Source organism: Suncus etruscus, chromosome 10 (assembly GCF_024139225.1).
Source record: "Suncus etruscus isolate mSunEtr1 chromosome 10, mSunEtr1.pri.cur, whole genome shotgun sequence".
Taxonomy (NCBI): domain Eukaryota; kingdom Metazoa; phylum Chordata; class Mammalia; order Eulipotyphla; family Soricidae; genus Suncus; species Suncus etruscus.
The window spans coordinates 9,648,803-9,661,586 of NC_064857.1; the positions used below are offsets into that span (position 1 = coordinate 9,648,803).

The 12,784-nt window shown below is 36.7% G+C and overlaps 1 non-coding gene and 1 pseudogene across 1 annotated transcript; one reads left to right on the plus strand and one right to left on the minus strand.

Annotated features, from left to right (window-relative positions):
• The window catches only part of LOC126020843 (pyruvate dehydrogenase E1 component subunit alpha, somatic form, mitochondrial-like), a 73,570-nt pseudogene that overhangs the window by 22,092 nt on the left and 38,694 nt on the right, over positions 1-12,784 (plus strand).
• LOC126021175 (small nucleolar RNA SNORA51) lies at positions 9,342-9,472 on the minus strand. Its single transcript, XR_007499781.1, has one exon. It is a non-coding gene; the product is annotated as a small nucleolar RNA SNORA51 (small nucleolar RNA).

Below are 12,784 nucleotides of genomic sequence, written 5' to 3' on the forward strand. Positions count from 1 at the left end.
GGCATATAAGGACGGCAGGCACTCATTCTCAATCTTCTTTCCCTAAGCTGCTTTCCTTCTTAGGAGCAAGATTCCTTGCTTGAGTGCTAGAAATCCTGAACCTGTTCTTGTACCTTTTCACTGTGTGGATTATTTCCAGAGTCAACGTTTGCTTACAGACCCACGTATAACCAAGTCCTTGTTTTGGAGCCTGGGATCCTCTTATAGATGTCGTCCAAACTTGGACCTAAAATTGTAATAGGGAGTCAAATAGGAACTCTGCAGCTTATTGATGAGATATTTATTTAGTTACTCCTTAGGTGAATTTCACCATTCTTCGTTTTAAAGATTATGGCTCTTTGTTTCAATATGATGTCATGTGCTTGGGCTTTGGTTGGAGGACCCTGGCTTCTCCTAATGCTAATTGCATCAGTGTTGGCTTTCTTTGTTTTTCATTTTGCGTGTAATGTGAGAATCAAAAGATTCAGGCTGAATTCTCTAGCATCAAAGTAAAATTTGCTGAGGCACATGCTGATTATTCTAGTCTTGATTTAAAAGTTTCTGATGTACTTTCTAACAGTTCTGAAAGAACAGTAAAGCCAAATATTAGAAATGCATTTCTGGGATCACATGTAGTCAAGCCCAATGCCCCAAGGTTGGTGTTCTGCTGTCCCCTACTGGTGCTAGGCCAGTGGAGCATTGGTCTGTTATAATTGATCATATTGGCTTCCACAGAGAATCAAATGATATTGAAATGGCCCAATCAGAAGATGGATCTATAGGATTTTCACCCACCCACCCTGGACCTCAGCCTTTAAGAGAGTGTGGATTGAATCCACCTCTTCCACAAGAAATAGTTCTTAGTGAAATTAGAAATGAGACAGTATGGGGCCGGGCAGTGGCGCTAAAGGTAAGGTGCCTGCCTTGCCTGCACTAGCCTTGGACGGACCGCGGTTCGATCCCCCGGTGTCCCATATGGTCCCCCAAGCCAGGAGCAACTTCTGAGCACATAGCCAGGAGTAACCCCTGAGCGTTACTGGGTGTGGCCCAAAAACCAAAAAAAAAAAAGAAAGAAAGAAAGAAAGAAATAAGACAGTATTAGAAATTAATTCTCCCCATCAGGAAAATAATAAATTTCAAACTATGAGGGTTTGAATATGAATTACCTCAGTATATTTAAGAAAACTGTTCAGAATATAGCTCTCTTTCATTATTTTGTGTTGCATACATTTGTACCTAGAGTGATAGTGGGTGTTGGACCCAATAGGATTTTAATATTGTAACAAAGTCCTATTTGAGTGCTTCTTAGTATTTACAATAGAAGATTGGTTTGAAGAAAATTCTAATAGTAAAATTAGTAGTTTAGTTCACTTTGAAAGGAGAGTTGCTGAGTCACACTATGACTCTAGGGAAGGACAGTACACAGAAGTAAATAGGCAGATAAAACATGCTGATTTAAATCTAGTCAGGGAACTCGCATTGAAAACTTGGGGAAAGATTGACTCAGATTATGAGTTCAAGGATAGCTAGCTATACAAGTTATGTAGGGAGCTATGGAACCATATGCAGAATTTGTGGGGAAATTGACAGGCAATTAAAAGGCAGGTTAAAAATACGAAAATTCAAAATCTCTTGACAGAAACTTAGCCTTTGACAATGCCAATGAATATTGTCAGGCTATCTTATGCCCAGTAAGGGAGAGAGATACCATGGGATTTCTAGTTGCTTGTAAAAACACTGCAACTTACAATTATCCTTCTCTGCTTCGCACCGCTGCACCTCTAACAACATATGTTGTTCAAAGGCGAACTTCAGGAAATCAGATCAAAGGCTTACATCCAAGGAAAACACCTGGTTCTTGCCAGAGTGTGGTAAGGGATTTTGTTAGCAAGTGACTATCATTCATTAGGTAACTGTCAACACAGCAACTGGGGGAGAGGTCCGAAGCCTTTATCACTAGGTCAGGTCATATGTTTTAAGTGTGGCAATATGGATGTTAACAAAAACAGTGCAGGTCACAACAACCAATTTTTGTACCTGTTCAAAAACTTGACCCCTCAAAACCAAGATTTAATCAATTAGTCTTGGGAAACTTGATCAGGGGCCAAGGCTTGTCACCTCAAAATTAGGGATCTCTTCCTCAATATTTAAACTTCCCATCCAGAAAAAAGAAACTTTACAGTTTAAGATCATTAAAGTCTGCCATTTCCTGAAGTGATTTAGATTGTCCCTGCCTAAAGCACTTGATTGCCTTTACAGCTCAATGTCATTATAAGATTATGTCTGCCAAAACAGGGCCACTCCCTCAAGGAACTATGAAGATGATTTTAGGAAGAAGCAGTTTAACACTCAAAAAAATAGTAATTTATTTGGGCATTATAGATTCTGACCACATAGTAGAAATAATACTTCTTGTTTCAGTACCCACAATCTGGACTTTTAAAAAGATGATAATAGAACTCAAATTACTTCCTTATGTTATGCCTGGAAAAATAAAAATGCATCAGGGATGGAGGCTTCAGAAGTACTAACCCTAAGGCTTCTGTATTTATAACTTTTACTGCTAAGCTTAAAGTGGAAAATTCAATGTTAACTCTTGAAATTCAGGGTAGAAAAGTTGAAGGAATATTTGATTCAGGAACAGGAGTGTCTGCAGTTTCTTTAAGAGATTGACCCTAAAATTGGGCCTACAAGAAATTCAAAACAGTTTAGAAGGGAGAGAGGGGGTCTTGATTCCAAATTTTGTCGCCAGAGCACTAGGTATTTGAAGTGCTTAGGATTGGAAAATCAACATGCTATATTCATTCCTTTTGTAGCCCCAATTCCTTTGAACCTATGGGAATGCGATTTGTATAAGCAGTGGGAAGGAGAATATCAAATCCCTCTTCAAAACACCTCTGGTATATCAATTCAGAGATTTCACCTTTTTAACTGGGTTTTCAGGGTTAAAACACCAGAACCCATTCCCATTGAATGGAAATCTGATGTTCCAATCTGGTTTCCCCAGTGGCCCATCCATAGTACAAAATTAGAGGAGCTTATAAACTTAGTTGATGGACAGTGGAGGCTGGGACATATTCAAACATCTTTTTATCATTGGAATTCTAGAGCATTTATTAAGAAACCATCAGGTAGCTGGAGACTTTTTTCACTGATTTAAGATCTGTAAATTTTAAAATCTGAATCCCCCAAGTGGAACTAGAGACATTATGTAAATGATAAATAATTTTCTAGGATTTTAGAATTAGGATGGATAGTATTAGACTCAGCATCCTCCTAACCCAGGCTAATGTTTCAAACTATTTTATTTTTTAATTTAATCATCATGTTTGCAAAAAAATTTATACTGGAGTTTTAGTCATAGAATGTACACCCTTCATCAGTGTGATCTTCCCAACACCAATGTCCCCCATTTCCTTTCCACCCTAACCCCCTGGCTGTCTCTCAGAGAGACATTCTGCCTCTCTCCCTCACTATTATTGTTATGATAGTTATCATTATGGTTAGTGCTCTGGTTGTAATCACCACTTTTTTTGGGGGGCAGGGAATCACACCTGGCATTGCTCAGGAGTTACTACTGGCTTTTAGCTCAGAAATCACTCCTGGCAGGCATGGGGGACCATATCAGATGCCAGGATTTGAACCACCATCCATCATAGACAGGCTGCTTGCAAGGTAAACATCCTACTGCTGTGCTATCTCTCTGGCCCCACAATCACCACTTTGTGTGGCAAGCTTCATGTTGTGTGCTGATATTCCATAGAAGCTGATTTATATATATATATGTATGTACATATATACGTGTGTATATACTTATATATACCTATCTTCAATTTCAGTTTTATTTTTATTATTTTTATATATGTATTTTTAAATGATTTGCCTTATATCTGCCATTTATTCATTGTCAATTTCAATTTAGCATTTTATTCTTTTTTTGCTATTGACCATATTATTTTTAAATATTTTAATCTTTGTTATCATATTTAGGAATACACTACTCTATCTATTGTTATATAAAATATATTTAAATTATTTTATCATATTCATAGGAGTTTTTATATACTTAATTTATATATATGTCTGTTTGTATGTCTATGTTTTCTTTTTTTAAAATAAATATATAATTTTTATTTTGCTCATAGTGATATACATATATTTCACAGTAATATTTTAGGTACATATTAACATTGAAAAAGGGGAATTCCCATCACCAAACCTATTTTCCCTCCACCCCCGTTCCCATTCTGGATCCCATATTCCCTGCCCTCACCCCCGGGCAGCTAGAATGAGTGTCTAGCTTACTACTTAGTGATCATACAAGTGTTTGGTCTTGGTACCTTCCATTATTTTCCCCTCTATTTGAGAGGGGGAACTAGTTAGTTCAAGTTATGTGGTTTTGGTTGAAGAATGGAAAAGCAATAAAACGGGGTAAAATTTGAATAAACCGAAAATGGGCTAAGTCCGTCTTGAGGCTCTCCACTTCAGTTTGAGAGAAGGAAGGGTATAAAGAAATTGGGACACCACATCAATACAAAGAGAAATATCAAATAAAATAAGCAATGTGCCTGTGGTACATATACAAAATGGAATATTATGTGGCTGTCAGGAGAGATGAAGTCATAAAATTTTCCTATACATGGATGTACATGGAATCTATTATGCTGAATGAAATAAGTCAGAGAGAGAAAAATGCAGAATGGTCTCACTCATCTGTGGGTTTTAAGAAAAATGAAAGACACTCTTGCAATAATAATTTTCAGACAAGAGAGAAGGGCTGGAAGTTCTAGCTCACCTCAGGAAGCTCACCACAAAGAGTGATGAGTTTAGTTAGAGAAATAACTACATTTTGAATTGTCCTAATAATGAGAATGTATGAGGGAAATGGAGAGCCTGTTCTATAGAGTACAGGCGGGAGTTGGGTGGGGAGGAGGGAGATTTGGGACATTGGTGATGGGAATGTTGCACTGGTGACAGTGGTGTTCTTTACATGCCTGAAACCCAAACACAATCTTGTAGGTAATCAACGTGTTTAAATAAAAAATATTAAAAAATAACCAGTATGCACTACAGCAATAAGGACAAGCACACATAATAGCCATGGTCCTAAAATAAAAACATGTGTATGTCTATGTTTTCTAAAACACCCCCTTCATCAATATGGCATACTTTTGCTATGGATTGAAATGATTTCCTTTATGTTGTACTATGTAAGGCCCCTGGAACATATAGATTCTGCAAAGATTTGTTCTTTACTAAATTTATAAGAATTACTATTATTTTAGGGCCCAAATGGTGGAACAAGTGGTAGGGCATCTTCCTTGCATGCCTTAACCTAAAACGAACCACGGTTTAATCCCCAGGTGTGCCATATAGTCCCCCAAGCCTGGATATGGCCCAAGAACCAAAAAAAAAAAAAAAAGAACTATTATTGTAATCGCTTTCTCCCCTCTTTCAGGTCTTCTCTTTTTCTTTCTTTCAGGTCTTCTAAAAATATGATTTGATATTCTATCACAGGTGATAGTGTTTAAGTTTATTAAAAATCTTTTATTTTTTATATTTAGGCTGAAGAATTTTGAATGATATATCCAGAAATTCAATTTTTCTGCTATTATTTTCCATCTTTCGGTTCTAAACATCCTTATTTTTTCTTTTTTATATATGATAATTACTTGCTGAAATCATTTTTAAATATAATATTAAAACTGTTAAGATATAAATAGGCCTTGATAATTTACTTATCTGAATTAGCTTGAGGCTGGCATCTCTTGTTTATTTCCCCTAAGAATCACATATATTTATATTCAATAATTTTGAATTTTTATAACTTTATGCTTTATATAATTTCTATGATTGGTGGTTCTAGTCAAAAGTTAAATTTTTTAGGATCTCCTATACTGTTTTGAATTTGTACCAAGCAAGCACCATGGAGTTTTATGTGAGTTATGGTTTCCTGCACTTCAATTGTTAAAGATTTTGCCATGCTGCTTTAGATCAATATCTTATTACATGAACTGTTCAGAACTTTTATATGACCAAAGTACTCATTTTATATATTTCTCCCTGACTTCCAATTTCTTCAGAATCTTCATCCTTTTTCTATGGCTGGATTTTCCTTAAAACTCTGTTCAATAATGATGTCTTGGCATTCTTATTGAATGACAGATATTTTGGGCAAAGAAGTGAGAGATGGGTACTAAAAAGAAATTAGTAGCCCCGCCATAATAGTCTGGGAAGCAAAGAATACTGATAAAAAAATAAACAAATCCAGAAATTCTTTGCATTCTCCTTAGCATGGGCCTCTTCTATGTTTTTCTGTTCATAAAAGTTTTTCTTTTCTTTTTCTGTAGCTAGGCTCTGCTGTGATATTTTGTACTGGAACTTCCCTTGGAAAAACACCAAGAGATAAAAGAAGGGAATTTTAGAGCAGTTAGGTGTTAATTTTGGAAACAATAAAGTGGAATAAGACAGTGAGGCAAGTTGGAGAAGATAGAAATGTATTTTGGCCCCAATAGAAATTGAATTAAGCCTGTAAAACAGCTGATAGGAATGAAACACAAAGAATAGCATTCTTTCGGAAAATTTTCACTTGCATTCAGGACTAACTTAAGGCTTCAGTTTACCCACCATATAACCAAATAATTCTCACATGATTATCATTGCTGTTTTGCACCACTTGTTGGATTTTCACAATGTAATGTGTGAAGTTACATACTGAGAAGCTCTGTGACTGTGCAGTCTGATAGTTACCTGCAACCTTTTGCCAAATTTCCACTTAAATCTAACTTTGCTGTGATGTTTTCATCGAATTCACCCTGAAACTGTGGTAAAAGAGTCTTACTATATAAACATAATAGGATTGACTACAGTAGACCTGAGTGACTGACTCTTTGCAAAATCTTGTGCTTAACTAACTACATTTATGCTATGTGTTGCTGTGCACTTGTAGGAATTCAAGTTTTCACTGATCAAAGACAACAAAACAAAACAAAACTGGGCAGAGCGATAGTACAGTGGGTAGGGCATTAGCCTTGCAAGCAGCCGAATCGCCAAACCCAGATTCAATCCCAGGCTTTCTATATTGATCCTCTGAGCCTGCTAGAAATAATTTCTGAGCACAGAGCCAAAAGTATCCCCTGAACACTGCCAGGTGTTAACCCCAAACAAAAACAAAACAAAACAAAACAAAAAGAATTGAAAACCTCTTGTCACCTACTTTGAAACACCATAGAGATGTCCCCATGACAGCAAAACCTAGCAATATTATTTTTATGTATTATTGTTTAAATTTATTCCTTTTTTATTCTGCAAATATCAATTTTTCAGAGTTCTTGATTACAACTTCATTTTAGAATTTTAGGTTTAATCAGTAGAATTAAGCTGAAAAGTCTCCATGAGTTTCTGGCATTCCATTTGGCATTTAATTTCATTAAAAATTGGACGATTTATTTTAAATTTTGGCTTCTTTATTGGAACAAAAGGGAAAATGTGCATTGAAAGAAAGCAACACATAACTAGAAAAGTTAAGAAAAATCCTTAAATCCTTAGAACTAGAAAGATAACTATTAAGATTCTGAATTTTATGTCTGTAAATAGGTAAACTCACTTAAATTTGATTAAAGAGCAAATAGAACAAACATGGGCTATAACTATAATGCATAAATCTTGTCCTGTTGCCTAGGAGTATATACTATTGATATCCAGAATTTTATTTTTACTTTGTTGTTCTGCATTAAATTGTAGGCTGTTTATATCTATATACTAATTCTGTGAAATTTTATATTTTTATTTATGGCCATACTGGCTGTGCTTAGGGCTTATTCTTTGTTATCTTCTAAGTGGCGATTCTTTTCAGTACTCAGAGACCATCTCGGATACTAGATATTCAAACAGGGTCATTTGCATGCAAGACAAATGCCTTACCCCCTGCACTATCTCTCTGGTCTATGAGAGTTTTTGCAATGTATGTAACTGTAATTAAGTATATTTTGCAGTGTAGTACTGGTCACAAAATTAGATCATTTAGAAAATTTTGGATAAGTCATTTGCAAAATTTATAAGGAAATTCTATCCAGGATGTTCTAGAGGCATCTGAGAAACAGATGTTGAAATATCTATTATACTTAGACAAGTTGTTGGAAATGAAAGGATAAAACTTTTCCTTTAAAATCTATAATTGAGTATATTCTAAAAAATAGCATATTAATACACTTGAATTGTGTCAGTGTTTAATTACTAAAAAATAAAACCTCTAGATTCTACCAATGATCTTTAGGGTTTTTTTGTTGTTGTTTTTGTGTTTTTGTTTTTTGGGCCACACCCAGTGATGCTCAGGAATTACTCCTGGTTACATGCTCAGAAATTGCTCCTGGACCATATAGGAAGATATGTGATGCTGGGAATTGAACTGCAGGTCAGCCACATGCAAGGCAATCGCCCTACTGCTGTGCCACCACTCAGGCCCCCGAATATCTTTCTATATGTGCTGAATCCATGCTTTGTTTAGAATACAAGAAACTTTAATATGTAATTGGTAAATATTTTGTAGGAGACAAAGAATTTATATGCTCAAATTAAATTCCATATCAAATTCTATATCTGGAATTTCTGGAAGATATGGAATATATCTGTCTAGAAATTATAAGCACTCACCCTTTGGAGGAGGTGGGGCAAGACTTTCTTCCAGCACCACACCCTTTGCTGAATTTCTGTTGCCTGTACAATTCAAATCTACCTTACAACTGCCTACACACCAATAATCTCACTTCAATGCTTTTGGACTAATCTCTTCAGTGACTTCTAGCTGCCAAAATCCTCCAGGTATGTTTGGTTTTGTGGCTGATATCTCCAGAAACCTCTTCCTTAGGCCTTTATACTAATAGAAGACTTGCCAGCTACACCCATGATTCAGAGCCTCTGTCATGTCTGTGTAAAAGGCCAACATATCTAAGTCTCAAGACAGGTTCAACTAAAAAGAAAAACTCATGGACATATGGACCTTACAGCTGAATGTACTGGAGTCCTTTGAAGGGCTATCATCATGTGATATCATATGAGCTTATCAGCCCAGCTCCACTATCTTCAAAATTGTGGATCACTCAGCTACAACATCCCCATAGATTTAATTCTGATTTCCTAGTAAGAATACACAAAATTAGACGTGAAATTTCATAGAATTCATTTTTGGGCCACACCCTGTGCCGCTCAGGGGTTACTCCTGGCTATGCGCTCAGAAGTTGCTCCTGGCTTCTTGGGGGACCATATGGGACGCCGGGGGATCGAACCGCGGTCCGTCCTAGGCTAGCACAGGCAAGGCAGGCACCTTACCTCCAGCGCCACCGCCCGCCCCCCCATTTATTCTTTTTTGTCCCCCAATTCACAATACAGACCAGGCAAAGGGCCTGGGTTGAGGTGTATCTGGGGTGCATTTACTGAACCTCCTCTTTCTATAGTCAATGTAAAGAACACAGCATATGGTAAGAATTAGGAGGCCTTTATCTTTTCTTTTCTTTTTTTTGATTTTTAATATATATATATATATATTTGATTTTAATATAATCCTTCACCAGTGCAGCATTCCCATGACCATAGAATCCATTTAAACTCAACCAAAACAACAGGATATTCAAACAGCAACATACAACTTAATAGACCCTTCAGACAATGACATAAGATTCCATTGAAAGATATAGCAATGTTCACACATTTGATTTTAATAGTTTTTTTTAATAATTTCATTACTATTTACTTGTACAAAGCAATAGTAAGTGAATTATTTGTACCTGCCAAGGGGCAAGCATTGGGGAGCCTGGGGGACCTGATAGTGTGAAGGAAAGTTACACTGGTGATGGGATTGGCATTGAACTATTGAATGCAAGAAAAACTGAATTATGAACAACTCCATAGACCACCATGTCTAAATTAAAAACATACTATTTTTCAAAAAATAAGTTACATACACAAATTTTACATTTACTAGGAATACGTCAGTTTCATTTGCAATCTCCCAGCGAGTATTTCTGCAAATCATAATATCTTATTGTTTGAAGATTAAAATAAAATGAAAAAATTTATTATGACATGATGACATTTTATTAAGCTCCTTAGAAGAGAGTGAAATATTATCAGTATCAGACACCCTATGATAAAATGTTTGGTGTATGTGTTAATGCTAGAAGTCTTTGTGAAAGTAAAAAGTCCACATTAAATGTTTTTGGTTGTTTTGCCATTCACTGTGTAGAACTGACTGATAGGACTGGGTGAAGTAGGCGGTAGTGTGATGCTCAGGTTTGACCTCAGCACCTTGTATGTTCCAGATATGTGCAATCTTTGCCATATAAACTATCTCCCCAGTTCTGTCAAGCTAAAGGAACATTAACTATAGTTTCATTTTTCTTTTTTTTTTTTTTTTTTTTTTTTTTTTTTTTGGTTTTTGGGCCACACCCGGTAACGCTCAGGGGTTACTCCTGGCTATGCGCTCAGAAGTCGCTCCTGGCTTGGGGGACCATATGGGACGCCGGGGGATCGAACCGCGGTCCGTCTCCTAGGCTAGCGCAGGTAAGGCAGGCACCTTACCTCCAGCGCCACCGCCCGGCCCCAAGTTTCATTTTTCTAAGATAAAGTAAAATCTGAAGGAGCACTAATTACCAGGAATTCTGGAGTAACTCTATGGTACTAAAACTAGAGTGATATTTCTGTGATACATAGCCAAATTCTTATACTTAAAATAGTATGTGAAAGAACTACTCCTTTTTTTAATTTTGGGGCACACAATTTGATGCTCAGGAATTACTCCTGGCTATGTGCTTAAAAAATTGTTCCTGGCTAGGGGATCATATGGAATGACAGGGATTGAACCAAGGTCTGTCCTGGACAGGCCTTGTGCAAGGCCAACACCTTACCTTATTGCTGTGCTATTGCTCCAGCCCCAACCAGGCAATTTCTTAATCCTTTCTAAGAGAGAAAACTGCAGTGAGGTTTCAAATCAAGAAAACTGATCTGATCTGCAGGCCTACCAAGATAAAATCTTAAGGGTGTGCATAGAGGAGCATAAGGGTTAAAGGAGAATTCATAAATGCTACATAAAACCACATTTCTAATATTTACAAGTGAGTAAATAACAAATTGATCATTTAAGATCATTAGGGGCTGAAGTGATAGTACAAGTAGTAGGGCATTTGCCTTGCACGCAGCTACCTGGAATGAATCTGGGTTCAATCCCCTGTTTCCTATATGGTCCATCCAGCCAGGAGTGATTTCTGAGTGCAGAGCCGAAAGTAATCCCTGAGTGTCACTGGGTGTGACCCCAATCCCCCCCAAAAAAAAATTAATAAGATTTCTTTTTTTTCTTATTTTGTACCCCAACCTATTGCTTTTCTTTCCTTCAAACAAAGCCACATAACTCGATTTATCTAGCTCTGCTTCTTGAATAGAGGGGGAAACTGGGGAGGGTACCAGGACCAAACAGATATATGATCACTAATAGTGAGCAAGACAAAGAGGGGACCACCTACTCTAGCAGTCCGGGGGGTGATGGTGGGGTATATGGGTTGTAGAAGGGGAACTGGGGTGGGGGAGGACAAATTTGGTGGTGGGTATTCCCCTGGTTCAATTTGATATGTACCTAAAATACTACTGTGAAAGATATGTAAGCCATTATGATCAAAATAAAAATTAAAAAAATGTATCTGAAAAAAAGAAAGAAGAAAGAGGAAGAAAGAAAGAGAAAGAAAGAAAGAAAGAAAGAAAGAGGAAGAAAGAAAGAGAAAGAAAGAAAGAAAGAAAGAGGAAGAAAGAAAGAGAAAGGAAGAAGAAAGGAAGAAAGAAAGAGAAAGAAAAAAAAATAAAGGAAGGAAGGAACAAAAAAGAAGTAAGGAATGAAGGAAGAAAGGAAGAAAGAAAAAGAAAGAACGGAAGAAAGGAAGAAAGAAGAAAGAAACAGGAAGAAAAAACAAAAGGAAGAAAGAAAAAGAAAAAGAAAGGAAGAATAAAAAGAAAGAATGAACGAAAGGAAGAAAAAAGAAAGAAAAATAAGAGGGAAGGAGAAAGACAAAAGGAAGGAAAGATGGAAGAAGATAGGAAGAAGGAAGGAAAGATGGAAGGAAAGGAGGAAAGAAGGAAAGGTGGAGGAAGTAAGGAAAGGAGGAAAGAAGAAAAATGGAAGGAAATAAGGAAAGAAAGAAGAAAGAAAGAAAGAAAGAAAGAAAGAAAGAAAGAAAGAAGAAAGAAAGAAAAAGAAGAAAGAAAGAAAGAAAGAAAGAAAGAAAGAAAAAAAGAAAGAAAGAAAGAAGAAGAAGAAAGAAAGAAAGAAAGAAAGAAGAAAGGAAGAAAGAAAGGAGAGAAAGAAAGAAAAAGAAAGAAAGAAAAATAAAGAAAGAAAGAAAGAGAAAGAAAGAAAAAAAGAAAGGAAAAGAAAGAAAGAAAGAAAGAAAGAAAGAAAGAAAGGAAAGGAGAGAAGAGAGGAGGCAAGAAGAAAGGAGAAATGAAGGAAAGGAGAGAAGAGAGGAGGCAAGAAGAAAGGAAAAAGAAATGCCAGTAGCTTACCAGAAAACATGCTAATGGATATAAGTTCTCAGTCTTTTTTTTTTTTTCGGGCCACACCAGTTTGACGCTCAGGGGTTACTCCTGGTTAAGCGCTCAGAAATTGCCCCTGGCTTGGGGGGAACCATATGGGACGCTGGGGGATATAACCGCGGTCCTTCCTTGGCTAGCCCTGGCAAGGCAGTCACCTTACCTCTAGAGCCACCTCGCCAGCCCCAAGTTCTTAGTCTTAATACCATTTTCTTATGGTAGATATATGTTTCCT